The sequence below is a fragment of the Mustela erminea genome, chromosome X, assembly GCF_009829155.1.
Source record: "Mustela erminea isolate mMusErm1 chromosome X, mMusErm1.Pri, whole genome shotgun sequence".
Lineage (NCBI taxonomy): Eukaryota > Metazoa > Chordata > Mammalia > Carnivora > Mustelidae > Mustela > Mustela erminea.
Window position 1 is genome coordinate 82,421,026 of NC_045635.1, and position 15,482 is coordinate 82,436,507.

General features: G+C 37.3%; 1 pseudogene; it reads right to left on the reverse strand.

The window, feature by feature from the left end:
* Positions 1-2,725: 2,725 nt before the first annotated feature.
* LOC116582998 lies at positions 2,726-3,567 on the reverse strand (annotated as a pseudogene).
* Between the last annotated feature and the right edge of the window lie 11,915 nt (positions 3,568-15,482).

A 15,482-nucleotide genomic window follows, 5' to 3' on the forward strand; every position in this document is an offset into this window, starting at 1 on the left:
TCTTGCTGTTCTCAGAGATTAAATTTAGGTGGATGAGGAATTGTAAATTCATACTGAATATCTCAGAAGATTGGTATCCCAAACACTGAGAGAAGAGAATATACAAGGGTTCAGGTAGAAGGTCAAATTGATAGCCTCTGTTTGCTTGCAGATTTCAGACTGTATGAATATCTCACTGTTAGGCCTAAGTTTCCCATATATATATGTTTTGGAGAAAAAATTCTGATCTTATCCTAAAGACTGGCATCTTTTTCGATAAGACTATAATCACGTACTTAGGCTTTTCTCCCTTCAGCACAGCTGAAATGTGGCTATGTGGTGTTGTGTAGTTAACTGGAAGTCAATTGATATGTGCAACAATTTACCATAACTTTCATTTTCATCATGTAGACCACTCTTACCAATCCTGGCATTCTCAGTGATAAGAATTTTTGGGGCGCCTGGGTGGCTCAGTGGGTTGGGCCGCTGCCTTCAGCTCGGGTCATGATCTCAGGGTCCTGGGATCGAGGCCCGCATCGGGCTCTCTGCTCAGCGGGGAGCCTGCTTCCTCCTCTCTCTCTCTGCCTGCCTCTCTGCCTGCTTGTGATCTCTCTCTGTCAAATAAATAAATAAATAAATCTTTAAAAAAAAAAGAATCAATGTTTTTTAATGGGTCAGTTATTTAATTAAGTTCTTTGAAAAATATTTATTTATTTTAAATGTTAGTTGACATACAGTACAATATTGGTTTCTGGAGTAGAATTCAGTGATTTGGGGCACCCGGGTGACTCAGTCAGTTAAATGACTGCCTTCAGCTCATGATCCTGGAGTCCCAGGATTGAGTCCCCACATCAGGTTCCCTGCTTAGTGGGGAATCTTCTCCTCCCTCTGGCACTCCCCATTCTCATGCTCGCTCTCTCTCTCTCAAATAAATAAATAAAATCTTTTATAAAAAAAGAATTCAGTGATTCATCACTTACATAAAACACCCAGTGCTCTTCACAAGTGCCCTGTTTAAAAACCTATCACCCATCTAGCCCATTCCCTATCCACCTCCCTCCAACAACCCTCAGTTTGTTTTCCATTGTTAAGAGAGTCTCTTATGGTTTGTTTCCCTCTCTTTTTTCTTTCCCCACTTCCCACATGTTCATCTGTTTTGTTCCTTAAATTCCACATATGAGGGGTACCTGGGTGGCTCAGTGGGTTAAAGCGTCTGCCTTCGGCTTAGGTCGTGATCCCAGGGTCCTGGGATCAAGCCCCATGCTGGGCTCTCTGCTCAGCAGGGAGCCTGCTTCTTCCTGTCTCTCTGCCTGCCTCTCTGCCTACTTGTGATCTCTGTCTGTCAAATAAATAAATAAATAAATCTTTTTTTAAAAATTCTACATATGAATGAGATCATATGGTATTTGTCTTTCTTTGACTATCTCACTTAACATAATACACTTTAGCTCCATCCATGTCATTGCAAATGGCAAGATTTCAATATTTTTTGTTTGAGTAATACATATATATATTATTAATAAATATATAATGTTACATATATACATATATATGTATATATCACATCTTTTTTATTCATTCATCAGTTGATGGACATGTGGGCTCTCTCTAGTTTGGTTATTGTTGACCTTGCTGCTATAAACATCAGGATGCATGTACCCCTTGGAATCTGTATTTTTGTATCCTTTGGGTAAATATCTAGTAGTACAATTGCTAGATTATACAGTAGTTCTATTTTGAACTTTTTGAGACACTTCCATACTGTTCTCCAGAGTGGCTGCACTAACACTTCACAAGGGTTCCCTTTTCTCTGCAACCTCACCAACACCTGTTGTTTCTTGTGTTGTTATTTTTAGCCATTCTGACAGTGTGGGGTAGTATCTCATTGTGGTTTTGATTTGTATTTCAGTGATGTTGAGCATCTTTTTATGTGTCTGTTAGTCATCTGGGTGTCTTCTTTGGAAGGTGTCTATTCATGTTTGCTGCCCATTTCTCTTTTTTTAAATTTTTTAAATTTATTTTCAGCATAGCAGTATTCTGCTGCCCATTTCTTAACTGGATTATTTGGTTTTATTGGGTGTTGAGTTTGAAATGTTCTTTATTGACTTTGGATATTAACCTTTTACCAGATAGGTTGTTTGCAAATATGTTCTCCCATTCTGTAGTCTCCCTTTTAGTTTTATTGATTGTTTCTTCACTGTGCAGGAGTTTTTTATCTTGATGAAGTCCCAATAGTTCATTTTTGCTTCTGTTTCCCTTGCCTCTAGAGACGTGTCTAGTAAGAAGTTGCTATAGCCAAGGTCAAAGAGGTTTCGCCTGTGTTCTCCTCTTGGATTTGATGGTTTCCTGTCTCACATTTAGGTCTGTCATTCATTTTTTATTTCTTTTTTTGCATGGTGTAAGAAAGTGGTTTAGCTTTAGTCTTCTGCATGTGGCTCTCCAGTTTTCCCAACACCATTTGTTGAAGAGACTGTCTTTATTCCATTGGATATTCTTTTCTGCTTTGTTGAAGATTAGCTGGCCATATAGTTGTGGGTCCATGTCTGGATTTTTTTTTCTATTCCACTGATCTTTGTGTCTCTTTTTGCCAATACCATACCATACTGTCTTGATGACTGCAGTTTTATAATAGAGCTTGAAATCTGGAAACATGATGCCTCCAGTTTTGTTTTTCATTTTTCAGAATTGCTTTAACTATTTGGGGCTTTTTGTGACTCCATACAAATTGTTGTTTCTTGTAAGAAATTTAGAACACCAATTTGTGAGGATTAATTCCATTTGTGGAAGAAAACACAGAGCAGAGGTAGCCCTAAAGCTGAAGAACAGCTTTGACTACTGACAGAATTTGTAAGTTCACAGCTTTCTGATCAATCTAGCGCTGTTCTGTAATCTCATATTTCTCCTTCTCAGTGTTGAAGATCTCACCTTCCTGGTGTCTGGGTTTACAAGTCCTCTTCTTCTTGAAATAAGCATCAGCGAGATGTTGGGATTTTTCACATTGCTGATATCAATTTTGGTGGAGGTGGCAATGATGAAATTTTGGAGTATTCTATGTAGAGGAACTCAATTGAGGGCCAGACATCCAGTCACAAGTAACAAGCCACTGCTCCATTGCTTCAGGAAAACCACAATCTTGCCTTTGTGGCACCCAGTGAGGACTATCAAAATGGCCAGGAGTGAGGCTAGTTCAAAGTTTTCTCACATGCTGACTGAAAGGTTTTTTGCCATGGCTCAACAGTTTCAGGGTACATCTTCAGTAGGGTAATACGTAGGCATTTGGGGGAAGTTTAACTACGCTAATGCCATTTCTTATCACAATGAACTGGTTTTGTGATAGTAACAAGAACCTTCTCTTTCTTCTTTTCAACCCTGGATTTAGCTATTGAATACTTCCTTTTGTGCATGGCCTTTCTAGAATGCATAACTGATGGGGATTATCTGCTAACTCCTCCGACTAGACAGGGTTTCTACTGCAGTGGGGCTTCCCCTTCTTTGGCATTTTAGCCTTGAGCTTACCCTCCTTAACTTTGCCACCAGCATAGCCTTCTTGGCTTCAGGTTTCTTCTCCTTAGTATCTGGCTTCTCAGCTTTTTCACGGCCGTCTTGCAGGATGGGAAAGAAGACTCAATAAGAGTCAATATTAAGCTTGTACAGCTTAGCCTGCTCAAAGGATGAGGAAAATAAAAATAAAAAGCACCGAGAAAAAGCACAGCCTACATTGTTGCAGCCATATTTATTTATATAACAATAATCATTTTCAAAATAGCAGTGACTAGAGTTTGACTGTCCCTGTGTGAGCTATTAGACTGAGAAACATAGGCTTGTAATTATTAAGGGGGAAACAGACATGAAATATAGACAGAAGGGATGGTCAATCAATAAATAAGTGTACTTGGAGAAAAACGGCTTACCCTTTTCAAAAATAGACTAAATTACACTCTGAGTCCAACCACGTAAAACCATATGCATCTATTTATTTTTAATTTAATTTAATTTAGTCAATGTTTCAAGATTCATTGTTTTTGCACCACACCCAGTGATGCATGCAATACGTGCCCTCCTTAAAACGCACCAGCAGGCCCTCCCATCCCCCCATGTCCCTCCCCTCCATAACCCTCAGTTTGTTTCTCAGAGTCCACAGTCTGTCATGGCTCATCTCCCCCTCCGATTTCCCCCAACTCACTTCTCCTCTCCTTCATCTATTTTTTTTTATATATAAACATATATTTTTATTTTTATAAACATATATTTTTATCCCCAGGGGTACAGGTCTGTGAATCACCAGGTTTACACACTTCACAGCACTCACCAAAGCACATACCCTCCCCAATGTCCATAATCCCACCCCCTTCTCCCAAACCCCCTCCCCACAGCAACCAACCCTCAGTTTGTTTTGTGAGATTAAGAGTCACTTATGGTTTGTCTCCCTCCCAATCCCATCTTGTTTCATTTATTCTTCTCCTACCCACTTAAGCCCCCATGTTGCATCACCACTTCCTCATATCAGGGAGATCAGATGATAGTTGTCTTTCTCTGCTTGACTTATTTCGCTAAGCATGATACGCTCTAGTTCCATCCATGTTGTCGCAAATGGCAAGATTTCATTTCTTTTGATGGCTGCATAGTATTCCATTGTGTATATATACCACATCTTCTTGATCCTTTATCTATTTTTTTAAAAGATTTATTTATTTGAGAGAGAAAGAGCACCCACACATGCAAGCAGGGGAGAGGGGCAAAGGGAAAAGAAAGAGAATCTCTAGCAGACTCCCCACTCACCAAGCATGGAGCCCAAGGCAGGGCTCAATCTCACAAGCCTGAGATCATAACCACAGTGGAAATCAAGAAACAAACGCTTAACTGACTAGCCACCCCAGTGCCCAGAATCATACTCATCTAAAAAAAAATGTTTTTAATGGCATGAAGTAGATGGCATCAGTACCAATACACCTCAACAACTCTAGTGGCAGAAAATCTTCACAAGGCACTTTAAATTTGAGCTTTTCCATCAGCTACACTAAGTGAAGAATCTTTAGTTGTACTCAATGATTTAGGAGTGTGGAGTCTGCAAAGGTCAAGGAATTGTGGGTGGAAAGTCTTCAAATCCTTGCTACTCAATGTTTGGTCCCCAGACTAGCAACATAGACATCATTGGGAGATTATTAGAAATGCAAGCTCACTGGCCCCATGTCAGCCTGCTGAACGGAGTCAGACTGTGTACATAAGCAAAATCCTTAGGTGATTCATATTAAAGCCTGAGAAGTGCTGCTCTGGTTGTTAGTTGGGAGTTTGACTTGCCCAATTTCAAGCACCATAATCATGTTTCTAGTAGGTAAATCTCAGCATCCACCCTCATTCTTAGTTCTGACAGCCAAACTCTAAGGAGCTATAAGTGTACCCTTACTGTGTACCTAGACAAGTGTCAGGCCCTTAGAAAGGAACAGAAAACAAGGACACCCCCTCCACATTCTTAGGAGTAAATCCTCTGGTTGAAGAGAGAGGAGATGCATAGAAGTGCCAATCCATCTCCTTTCCCACCTTCTCTCCCACTCCTTTCCCTAATGCATTTCATACCCTAGCCTGCTCTCTACTCTAGGTTAGAGTACAGCTCTACTCTAGGACTGACCTCTGTTCTCTAAATGTGCCTTGTGCTTTTGTGTCTTTGTATTGTCCCTGTTCCCTCTGCCTGGAACTTTTGCTGTCCACCCACATCTTCGATAGTTGAAATCCTACACACACGTCAAGAGCTCAGGCCTGCCTACCCTAAATTACTCTTGTCTACCATTCCCCAAGAGTGCTTTCCCATATGTGCACCTTCACCATTATCCAGTAACACTTGGATTCAGACTAGCTGTAAAGATTGATGAAGCCTTCTGGAGAATAAAAGAAATTTCAAGTGCAATTTCAACTTTCTCCCAGCTAAACACAATAACCCCCTTAATTCATGAACTTAGGGTTGTTTTTGACCTCCTCTTCTCCTTCTGAATGTTTTATTTCATTTCCAAAACACTACTGAGGTAAAGTATTACCCAAATATCTCTCCTAGTTTGAAATCAAATTTTAAGACTTCATAGAAATTTTATATGTTTCACTCAGGATCAAACTATCAGTCCACAAACAACGGACTAGACTAAGAGTATTTTGCACCCTTCTACATGTCTTACACAAAGCTAAAAACACACAAACATATGCGTGAACCCAGAGACTCTAAACTAGCCTCCCGAATGAATAACAAACACTGGGTGTGATTTTCCGTGAATACTCTAGATGGTAGCATTGTGCATATTATTATTTTACTTCTTTTTATTGGTTCCCTAATTCATCATTTAATACATCAGGAAAGGCCTATGTGCAGAGGGGATATAAAAGGTCATATATTAATAGGTATCCATGCAAAGTGAAAATTAAGAACGATGTTAGAAAATTTCCATAATTCTATTGCTTCTCAAGCCAGTTTCACATCTCTTTTTTTCCATTGTCCAGTTTCTCAGAATTGCAGTCCCAACCATAGACTCTACTGCCTTATCTTACCTCTCACTCAATTTGCCAAACTTTGCAGTCTGACTTTGTCCCCTCCCCACTCAACCCTTCTGAAATCATTATTTCTTTAAGATCTCCTGTGGCCTCCTGGTCCCTACATTCAAATGCTTCTTCTCAGGACTCATCCTAACTTATTTCTCTGAAACATTTACAAGGTAATTACCTCCTCCTATTTTTCCTATTTCCCCAAGTTCCTTATTTTGAAATTTTTCAAAATTTAAAATACATGAGTTTAAAGACTACTACAATGAGCAGCCATATAGCTTTTACTTAGCTTCAAAGATTAACATTTCACTACGTTTGTTTTCATCATCCCTCCTTCGTCTCCCCCTTCTGCCTCCCTCTCTCAACTTCTATCCCTCCTGGTTTCTCTCCAGACATCATGACACTCTAAATACTCCAACACATGTTTTCTAAGTTGCAGATATCATTCCATTTGAATTCTAGGTTTTTTAACATGCATCTCCTAAGAATAAGATTATCTTCCTTTGACACTCTCCATGAAGCTCTTAGCTCTCCTTCCCCTCCCTTGGTTCTCCATCTACCTCTGACCATACCTTTCTAGATGCACAAGGAAGAGGGCAAGGGACATGAAAAGTCTGGTCCTGGTTCTGCCACAAACTAGATCTGCTTTGAAAGAAAAAAGAAAAACATTTTCTTTAATTATCAAAGTAATATATGCTCATTGTAGAAAATAAGAATAATACAAGATTTAAAGAAAAAAGTATCTAAACTTACCATCTAGAGATGATTTCATTTTTTTCTATGTCCAATGTATAGTATATTTTATATCATTGAGCTGATAAAATACATACAATACTCTATCCTGTATTTTATTTAACATTGGAAAGAAGAATTAAAATTCTTCATAAAACACTTTTATTGGCTGCATATTTTTGTACTGGATATAATCTTAAAGAAAAACAAACACTTTCATTTTTTAAGTGAACAAAGGGTTAAACAGATAATTCATAAAAGGATACAAATTAACTAGTAATCAAAAATAATTTCAACAGACCTGTACCCCTGGGGATAAAAATACATGTTTATAAAAAATTTAAAAATTAAATAAGTAAATAATAATTTCAAATTAAATAACACACCATTTTCACATACAAAATTAAAAATGTTTTAAGAAAAAAATAACAACCAAGGCTGGGAAAAAATACAAGAGAAAAGATAATCCACAAACATTGCTGATTAATGTGCAAATTAGTATAATGGGGGGGGTAAAATTTAGTAGTGTATATTTTTAAACCTTAAAAATACATATACATGGGGTGCCTGGTTGGCTCAGAGGGTTAAGTCTCTGCCTTCAGCTTAGTGTTTGGTCTCAGGGTCCTGGAATAGAGCCCCAGAGCTCTTTGTTCTCTGCTCTGCTGAGCTCTCTGCTCAGCAGGGAGCCTGCTTCTCCCCTCTCTCTCTGCCTGCCTCTCTGTCTACTTGTGATCTCTCTCTCTCTGTCAAATAAATAAATAAAATCTTTAAAAAAAAATACACATGCACTTTTACCAGCAAATACACTTGTAGGAATTTATTCTAAAGATAACAGCAATTGCACCACCATGTATGTACAAAGATGTTCAATAGCAGGGTGATTTATCAGAAAATATTTCCAATTTACTGCTAAATAAATATAACATGGGATTAACTCAGTAAATTATGGTACAGCCATACAACAGAATACTAAGCAGTGATTAGCTACACTATTGTATTAACTATTAATAGAATTCTAAAGAAATAATAAGACTATGTGAAAATTTTGATTTTCTGTGTTTGACATTTCTGTATTCTTTAAAGCTTTTTTTCCCAATGAATGTGTGTTATTTCTATAATTACTAGAGAATAAAGATTTTTTAAATGTAGAAATATATTTATTAACATGAAATATATCAACAATAAACTGGCAGTTGAATAAAATCATTTATAGAAAGCATGTATGATCCTATCATTAACAGCTTTAATAAGATACAATTTACATGCCATAAAGTTCGCCCATTTGAAGTACAGTTCCATAGGTTTTGGTATATTTTCAGAGTTGTGCAACTATCACCACATTCTAATTTTGGAACACTTTTATCACCAGCAATTTATTCCTTTTATGACTGAATAATATTCTATTGCATGGATATACCACTTTGTTTATCCATTCATCAGTTGATGGACATTTGACTTCTTTACATTTCTTAGTTATTATGAATAACATGGTCATGTGCAAGATTTTGTGTAGACATAGGTTTTCATCTATCTTGAGTAGGTAACAGGGAGAGAATTGCTAAATCCTATGTTTAAACTGTGTTTAACATTTTGAAAAGCTATCAAAGTGTTTTCCATAGAGGCTGCACCATTCTACATATGTACCAGCAATGTATAAGGTTTCCAATTTTTTCACATCTTCACCAATACTTATTGTCTATCTTTCTTATTATAGCCATTCCACTATGTATGAAGCAACTCTGTGACTTTGATTTGCATTTCTCTTTTTTTACTAATGATATTGAACATTGAACATCTTTTCATGTGTTTATTAGCCATTTCTATATGCATTATTCATCTTTTTTATCATTGAATTTTAAGAGTTCTTTGTATGTTCTATATATAAGTTCCTTGTAATATATATGACTCCACAAATATTTTCTTCCAGTCTGTGGATTGTCTTTTCCTCTTATGGCTGGTGCTTTTGGTATCATATCCAACAAAACACTGCCTAACCAAGGGTCACAAACATTTATTCCTATGTCTTCTAAGAGTTTCATACTTTCAGCTCTTACATTTAAATCTATGATCCATTATGAGTTAGCTTTTATGAACAGTGTAATGTAGGGGGTCTAAGTTCATTCTTTTGTATGCGGATATCCAGCTGTTTATCACTATGAGTTGAAAAGATATTCTTTACCAGAAAACTGTCATGCCTCCCTTGTCAAACATCAATTCATTATAAATATTAAGGCAATTTTATGGACTCTCAATTCTATCCCATTGATCTAAATCACTATCCTGTGCTGGCACAATATTGAGTTACTATTGCTAACCATGTATACATATGAAGAGAAAAACAATCTGAAAAAAATACATCAAATTATTAAAAATAAAATATTCTATTGTACAGCTGTACCATTAGTACTTAACTACTTCCCTCTAGTTGGATATTTTAAGCTGTTTCCACATTTTCACTATTACAAGTAACATTGTGATAAGCATCCCTCCATAAAAACTACTCTATTTCAGATTACGTCCTTAGGGTCCTATCATTGGACTCACTGAGACAAAAGTAACAATATTTTTAAGATTCTAGATAGAGAAGAATGAAGGAAAATAAAAAGGGAGGAAGAAAGGTAAGAAATAAACATGGTGAAATTACATAATAGCTGCGTTCATTTATATTCCCAATAAAATATGTTACTTGGAGCAACTCATTTACCATCTCTGTGCCTTGGGTTTCTCATCTGTCAAATGTTAACAAAGCTAGCCCTCCTTTGTTAAAAAAGATGCTGTCAGAATCAAATGAAATCCTTAATACAAAGAGCTTTAACAATTTTAAAAGTGCTACAGACACATAGGATACTAATATTTCTGTTTATTTTGTCCAAATATATTCAACAAGCATTTATTGAACACCTACTTCCTATAGAGAATTATGAGAAATACAAAAATGAAAAAAATAAAAATATATTTAAAAGTGAGGAAAACAATCCATTTTGGAAATAGAAATTTATTGACCAGATTAGAGGCAGAAACCATAGCTGGTAAAAGATATTAAAAAAGAAAAAAACTTGTAGTACAGAATGGGAGAGTCAAGATGGTGGAGTAGTAGAAGACTGAGATGACATCAGGTCGCAGGAGTTCAGCTAGATAGTTACCAAACAATTCCGAACACTTACAAACCCAATAGGAGATTGAAGAGAAGAAAAGCAACAATTCTGGAAACAGAAAATAGACCGCTTTCTGAAAGGTAGGATGGGTGGAGAAGTGAATCCAAAGCGACAGGGAAATAGACCACGGTGGGGAGGAGCCAGCTCCCGGCAAGCAGCAGAGCAACAGAGCACAAAATCCGAACATTTAGAAGTCTGCTCCACTGAGGGACATTGCTCCAGATGCTATGTGGGGGTGGAGCCCTCGCGGGGACAGTGTGGTCCCAAGTCCTGCAGGGTCACAGAAGGATCGGGGGTGTCTGAGTATAGCAGAACTTGCAGGTATCAGAGCAGGGAAGCCGACTACAGAGACGGAGCGGAGTAGTGAGCTCTCAGCTCGAGCTTGCCTTAAACTGTGATCCACAGCACAGTCAGGCCACTGCTCATTGATCAGGGACTCCACAAGTGGAAGATTTGGGGAGACACACCTTTCTCCACTGGAAGAGTGGCAGGGCAAGAATCTGCTGGGTTTGGAGACTCTAAATGGGGTTGTGTGCCAGAGACAGCAACACTCGATCACAGGCCAGGTGAGCCCAGAGCATGGCCAGAGACTAGGGAGACAGGAGTGATTGACCGCTTTTCTCCAAGGGCGCACTGAAGAGTGAGGCCCCGAGCTCCTGCCTCCTCCAGGCTGGAGATTAGGATGCCACCATTTCCATTCCCATCCTCCAGAGCTCTACGAAAAGTGTTCAGGGAACAAAAGCTCCCGAGACCAAAACTGTGCAGATTACTTAGCATTGCCCTGGGCAAGTTGGAATTCCTGGTGGAATTCTGCCTCAGGCAAAGACATTTGAGAATCACTACAACAGGCCCCTCCCCCAGAAGATCAGCAAGAACATCCAGCCAAGACCAAGCTCACTGATCAAGGAGAACAGTGGAATTCCAGAGGAAGGGATAGCAAAGCATGAAATTCATGGCTTTCTCCCCATGATTCTTTAGTCTTGCAAAGTTAATAAAAAAATTTTTTTAATTTTATTTTTTTCTTATTTTTTTGACTTTTCCCTTTTCCTCTTTTAATGTTTTTTAACTAGTTTATCTTAACAATACCCTTTTAAAAAAACCTTATAAAACTTCATTATTATAATCATATTTTATCCTTCATTGTATCTAACTTTATTTTTTGTATACATATAGTGTTTTCTCATCTAAAAATTTTGGGATACAATTTCTTCTAATAGATCTAAATACACCCTAAATCTAGCACAGGGTTATGTTCTAGTCTCCAGCCTGAGCAAATTCTCTCCACTTTTTTTTTCTTTCTCCAACCAACTTATCTTATCAATTCTTTTTTTAGAATTTTTAAAAAATTTTTGTCTTTACAGTCATATTCCATGCCTTCATCATTATTTATATACATATATAAGCTTTTCCTTCTTTAAAATTTTGGGAGGTAGGTTCTTCTAAGAGACCAAAATACACCCAAAATCAAGTGGGTGGCTCTGTTCTATTCACCAGTCTAATATATATATTCTTTTTAATTTTTTAAAAAGTTTTTAAACATCTTTTTACCTCCTTCCTTTGCCCTGTGATTAAGGGTCTCTTCTGATTTGGTTAGCATACATTTTTCTGGGGTCTTTGCCACACTTTTAGGATTTTATTCTCTCATTCATATATTTTTATCTGGATAAAATGACAAGGCAGAAAAACTCACCACAGGGGGGGGAAAAAAAAGAACAAGAGGCAGTACCAAAGCTACGGACCTAATCAATATGGATATTGGTAAAATGTCATCCCTAGAGTTCAGAATGACAATTCTCAAGGTGCTAGCTGGGCTTGAAAAAGGCATGGCAGATATTAGAGAAAACTGTCTGGAGAAATGAAAGCCCTTTCTGGAGAAATAAAAGAACTAAAATCTAAACACGTTGAAATTTAAAAAAGCTATTAATGAGGTGCAATCAGAAAAGGAGGCTCTTACTGCTAGGATAAATGAGGCCAAAGAGAGAATTTGTGACATAGAAGGCCAAATGATGGAGAATAAAGTAGCAGAGCAAAAGAGAGACAAACAACTATTGGACCATGAAGGGAGAATTCAAGAGATAAGTGATGCCATAAGATGAAACAATTGGGATTCCAGAAGAAGAAGGAGGGGCGGAAGTTATATTGGAGTGAATTATTGTAGAGAATTTCCCTAATATGGCAAAGGGGACAAGCATCAAAATCCAGGTGGCACAGAGAATCCCCCTCAAAATCAATAAAAGTAGGTCCACACCCCATCATCTAATAGTAAAACTTACAAGTCTTAGTGACAAAGAGAAAATCCTGAAAGCAGCCTGGGACGAAATGTCTGTAACATACAATGGTAAAAATACGAGATTGGCAGCAGACTTATCCACAGAGATCTAGCAGGCCAGAAAGAGCTGGCATTATGTATTCAGAGCCCTAAATGAGAAAAAAACATGGAGCTGAAATACTATATCTAGCTAGGCTATCATTGAAAACAGAGAGATAAAAAGCTTCCAGGACAAACAAAAACTAAAGGAATTTGTAAACACCAAATCAGCCCTACTGGAAATATTGAAAGGGGTCCTCTAAGCAAAGAGAGAGCCTAAAAGTAGTAGACCAGAAAGGAACAAAGACAATATACAGTAACAGTCAACTTACAGGCAATACAATGGCACTAAACTCATATCTCTCAGTAGTTACCCTGAATGTAAATGGGCTAAATGCCCCAATCAAAAGACTCAGGTATCAGAATGGATAAAAAAACAAAACCCATCAATATGCTGTCTACAAGAAAGTAATTTTAGATGCAAAGACACCTCCAGATTTAAAGTGACGGGGTGGAAAACAATTTGCCATGATAATGGACATCAAAAGAAAGATGGGGTGGCAATCCTTATATCAGATAAATTAGATTTTATGCCAAAGACTATAATAAGAGATGAGGAAGAACACTATATCATACTCAAAAGGTCTGTCCAACAAGAAGTTCTAACAATTTTAAGTATCTATGCCTCTAACATGGGAGCAGCCAACTATATAAACCAATTAATAATAAAATCAAAGAAACACATTGATAATAATATAATAATGGTAGGGGACTTTAACACCGTCCCCTCACTGAAATGGACAGATCATCCAAGCAAAAGGTCCACAAGGAAATAAAGGCCTTAAATGACATACTGGAACAGGTGTACATCACAGATATATTCAGAACATTCCATCCCAAAGCAACAAAAAACACATTCTTCTCTAGTGCACATGGAACATTCTCGAGAATAGATCATATCCTGGGTCACAAATTGGGTTTCAATCAGTACCAAAAGATTGGGCTCATTCCCTGCATGTTTTCAGACCACAATGCTCTGAAGCTAGAACTCAATCACAAGAGGAAAGTTGGAAAGAACTCAAATACATGGTTACTAAAGAACATCCTATTAAAGAATGAATGAGTCAATCAGGAAATTAAAGAAGGATTGAAAAAAATTCATGGAAACAAATGATAATGTAAACACAACTGCTCAAAGTCTCTGGGACACAGCAAAGGCAGTTCTGAGAAGAAAGTATATAGCCATACAAGCCTTTCTCAAGAAACAAGAAAGTTCTCAAATACACAACCTAACCCTACACCTAAAACAGCTGGAGAAAGAACAGCAAAGAAAGCCTAAACCCAGCAGGAGAAGAGAAATAATAAAGAGCAGAGCAAAAATCAATGAAATAGGAACAAAAGAAAACAAAAAAACAACAGGAGAACAAATCAGTGAAACTAGGAATGGTTCTTTGCAAGAGTTAATAATATTGATAAACCCCTGGCCAGACTTCTCAAAATGAAAAGAGAAAGGAGGCAAATAAATAAAATCATGAATGAAAAAGGAGAGATCACAACCAACACCAAAGAAATGCAAATAATTATAAGAACATATTATGAACAACTATATGCAAGCAAATTTGACAATCTGAAAGAAATGAATGCATTCCTAGAGATGTATAAACTACCAAAACTGAACCAGGAAGAAATAGAAAACCTGAACAGACCCATAACCGGTAAGGAGAGTGAAGCAGTCATCCAAAATCTCCCAACAAACAAGAGCCCATGGACAGATGGCCTCCCAGGAGAATTCTACCAAACATTTAAAGAAGAATTAATACCTATTCTCCTGAAACTGTTCCAAAAAATAGAAATGGAAGGAAAACTACCAAACTCATTTCATGAGGCCAGCATTACCTTGATCCAAAACCCAGATAAAGACAACATCAAAAAAAGAGAATTACAGACCAATATCCTTGATGAACACAGATGCAAAAATTCTCACCAAAATACTAGCCAATAGGATCCAACAGTACATTAAAAGGATTATTCTCCATGACCAACTGGGATTTATTCCAGGGCTGCAAGGTTGGTTCAACATCTGCAAATCAATCAATGTGATACAATACATTAATAAAAGAAAGAACAAGAACCATATGATACTCTCAACAGATGCTGAAAATGCATTTGACAAAGTACAGCATCCTTCCTTTATCAAAACTCTTCAAAGTGTAGGGATAGAGGGTATATACCTCAATATCATCAAAGACATCTATGAAAAACCCACAGCAAATATCATTCTCAATGGAGAAAAACTGAGAGCTTTTCCACTAAGGTCAGGAACACAGCAGGGATGTCCACTATGACCACTGCTATTGAAAATAGTACTAGAAGTTTTAGCCTCAGCAATCAGACAACAACAACGAAAGTTAAAGGCTGCCAAATCGGGAAAAGAAGTCAACCTATCACTCTTTGCAGAAGATATGATACTTTATCTGGAAAACCCAAATGACTCCACTCCAAAACTGCTAGAACTTGCATAGGAATTCACTAAAGTGTCAGGATATAAAATCTATGCACAGAAATCAGTTGCATTTCTATACACGAACAATAAGACAGAAGAAAGAGAAATTAAGAAGTCAAACCCATTCACAATTGCACCCCAAACCATAAGACACCTAGGAATAAATCTAACCAAAGAGGAAAAGAATCTGTACTCAGAAAACTATAAAGTACTCATGAAAGAAATTAAGTAAGACACAAAGAAATGGAAAAATATTCCACGTTCATGGATTGAAAGAACA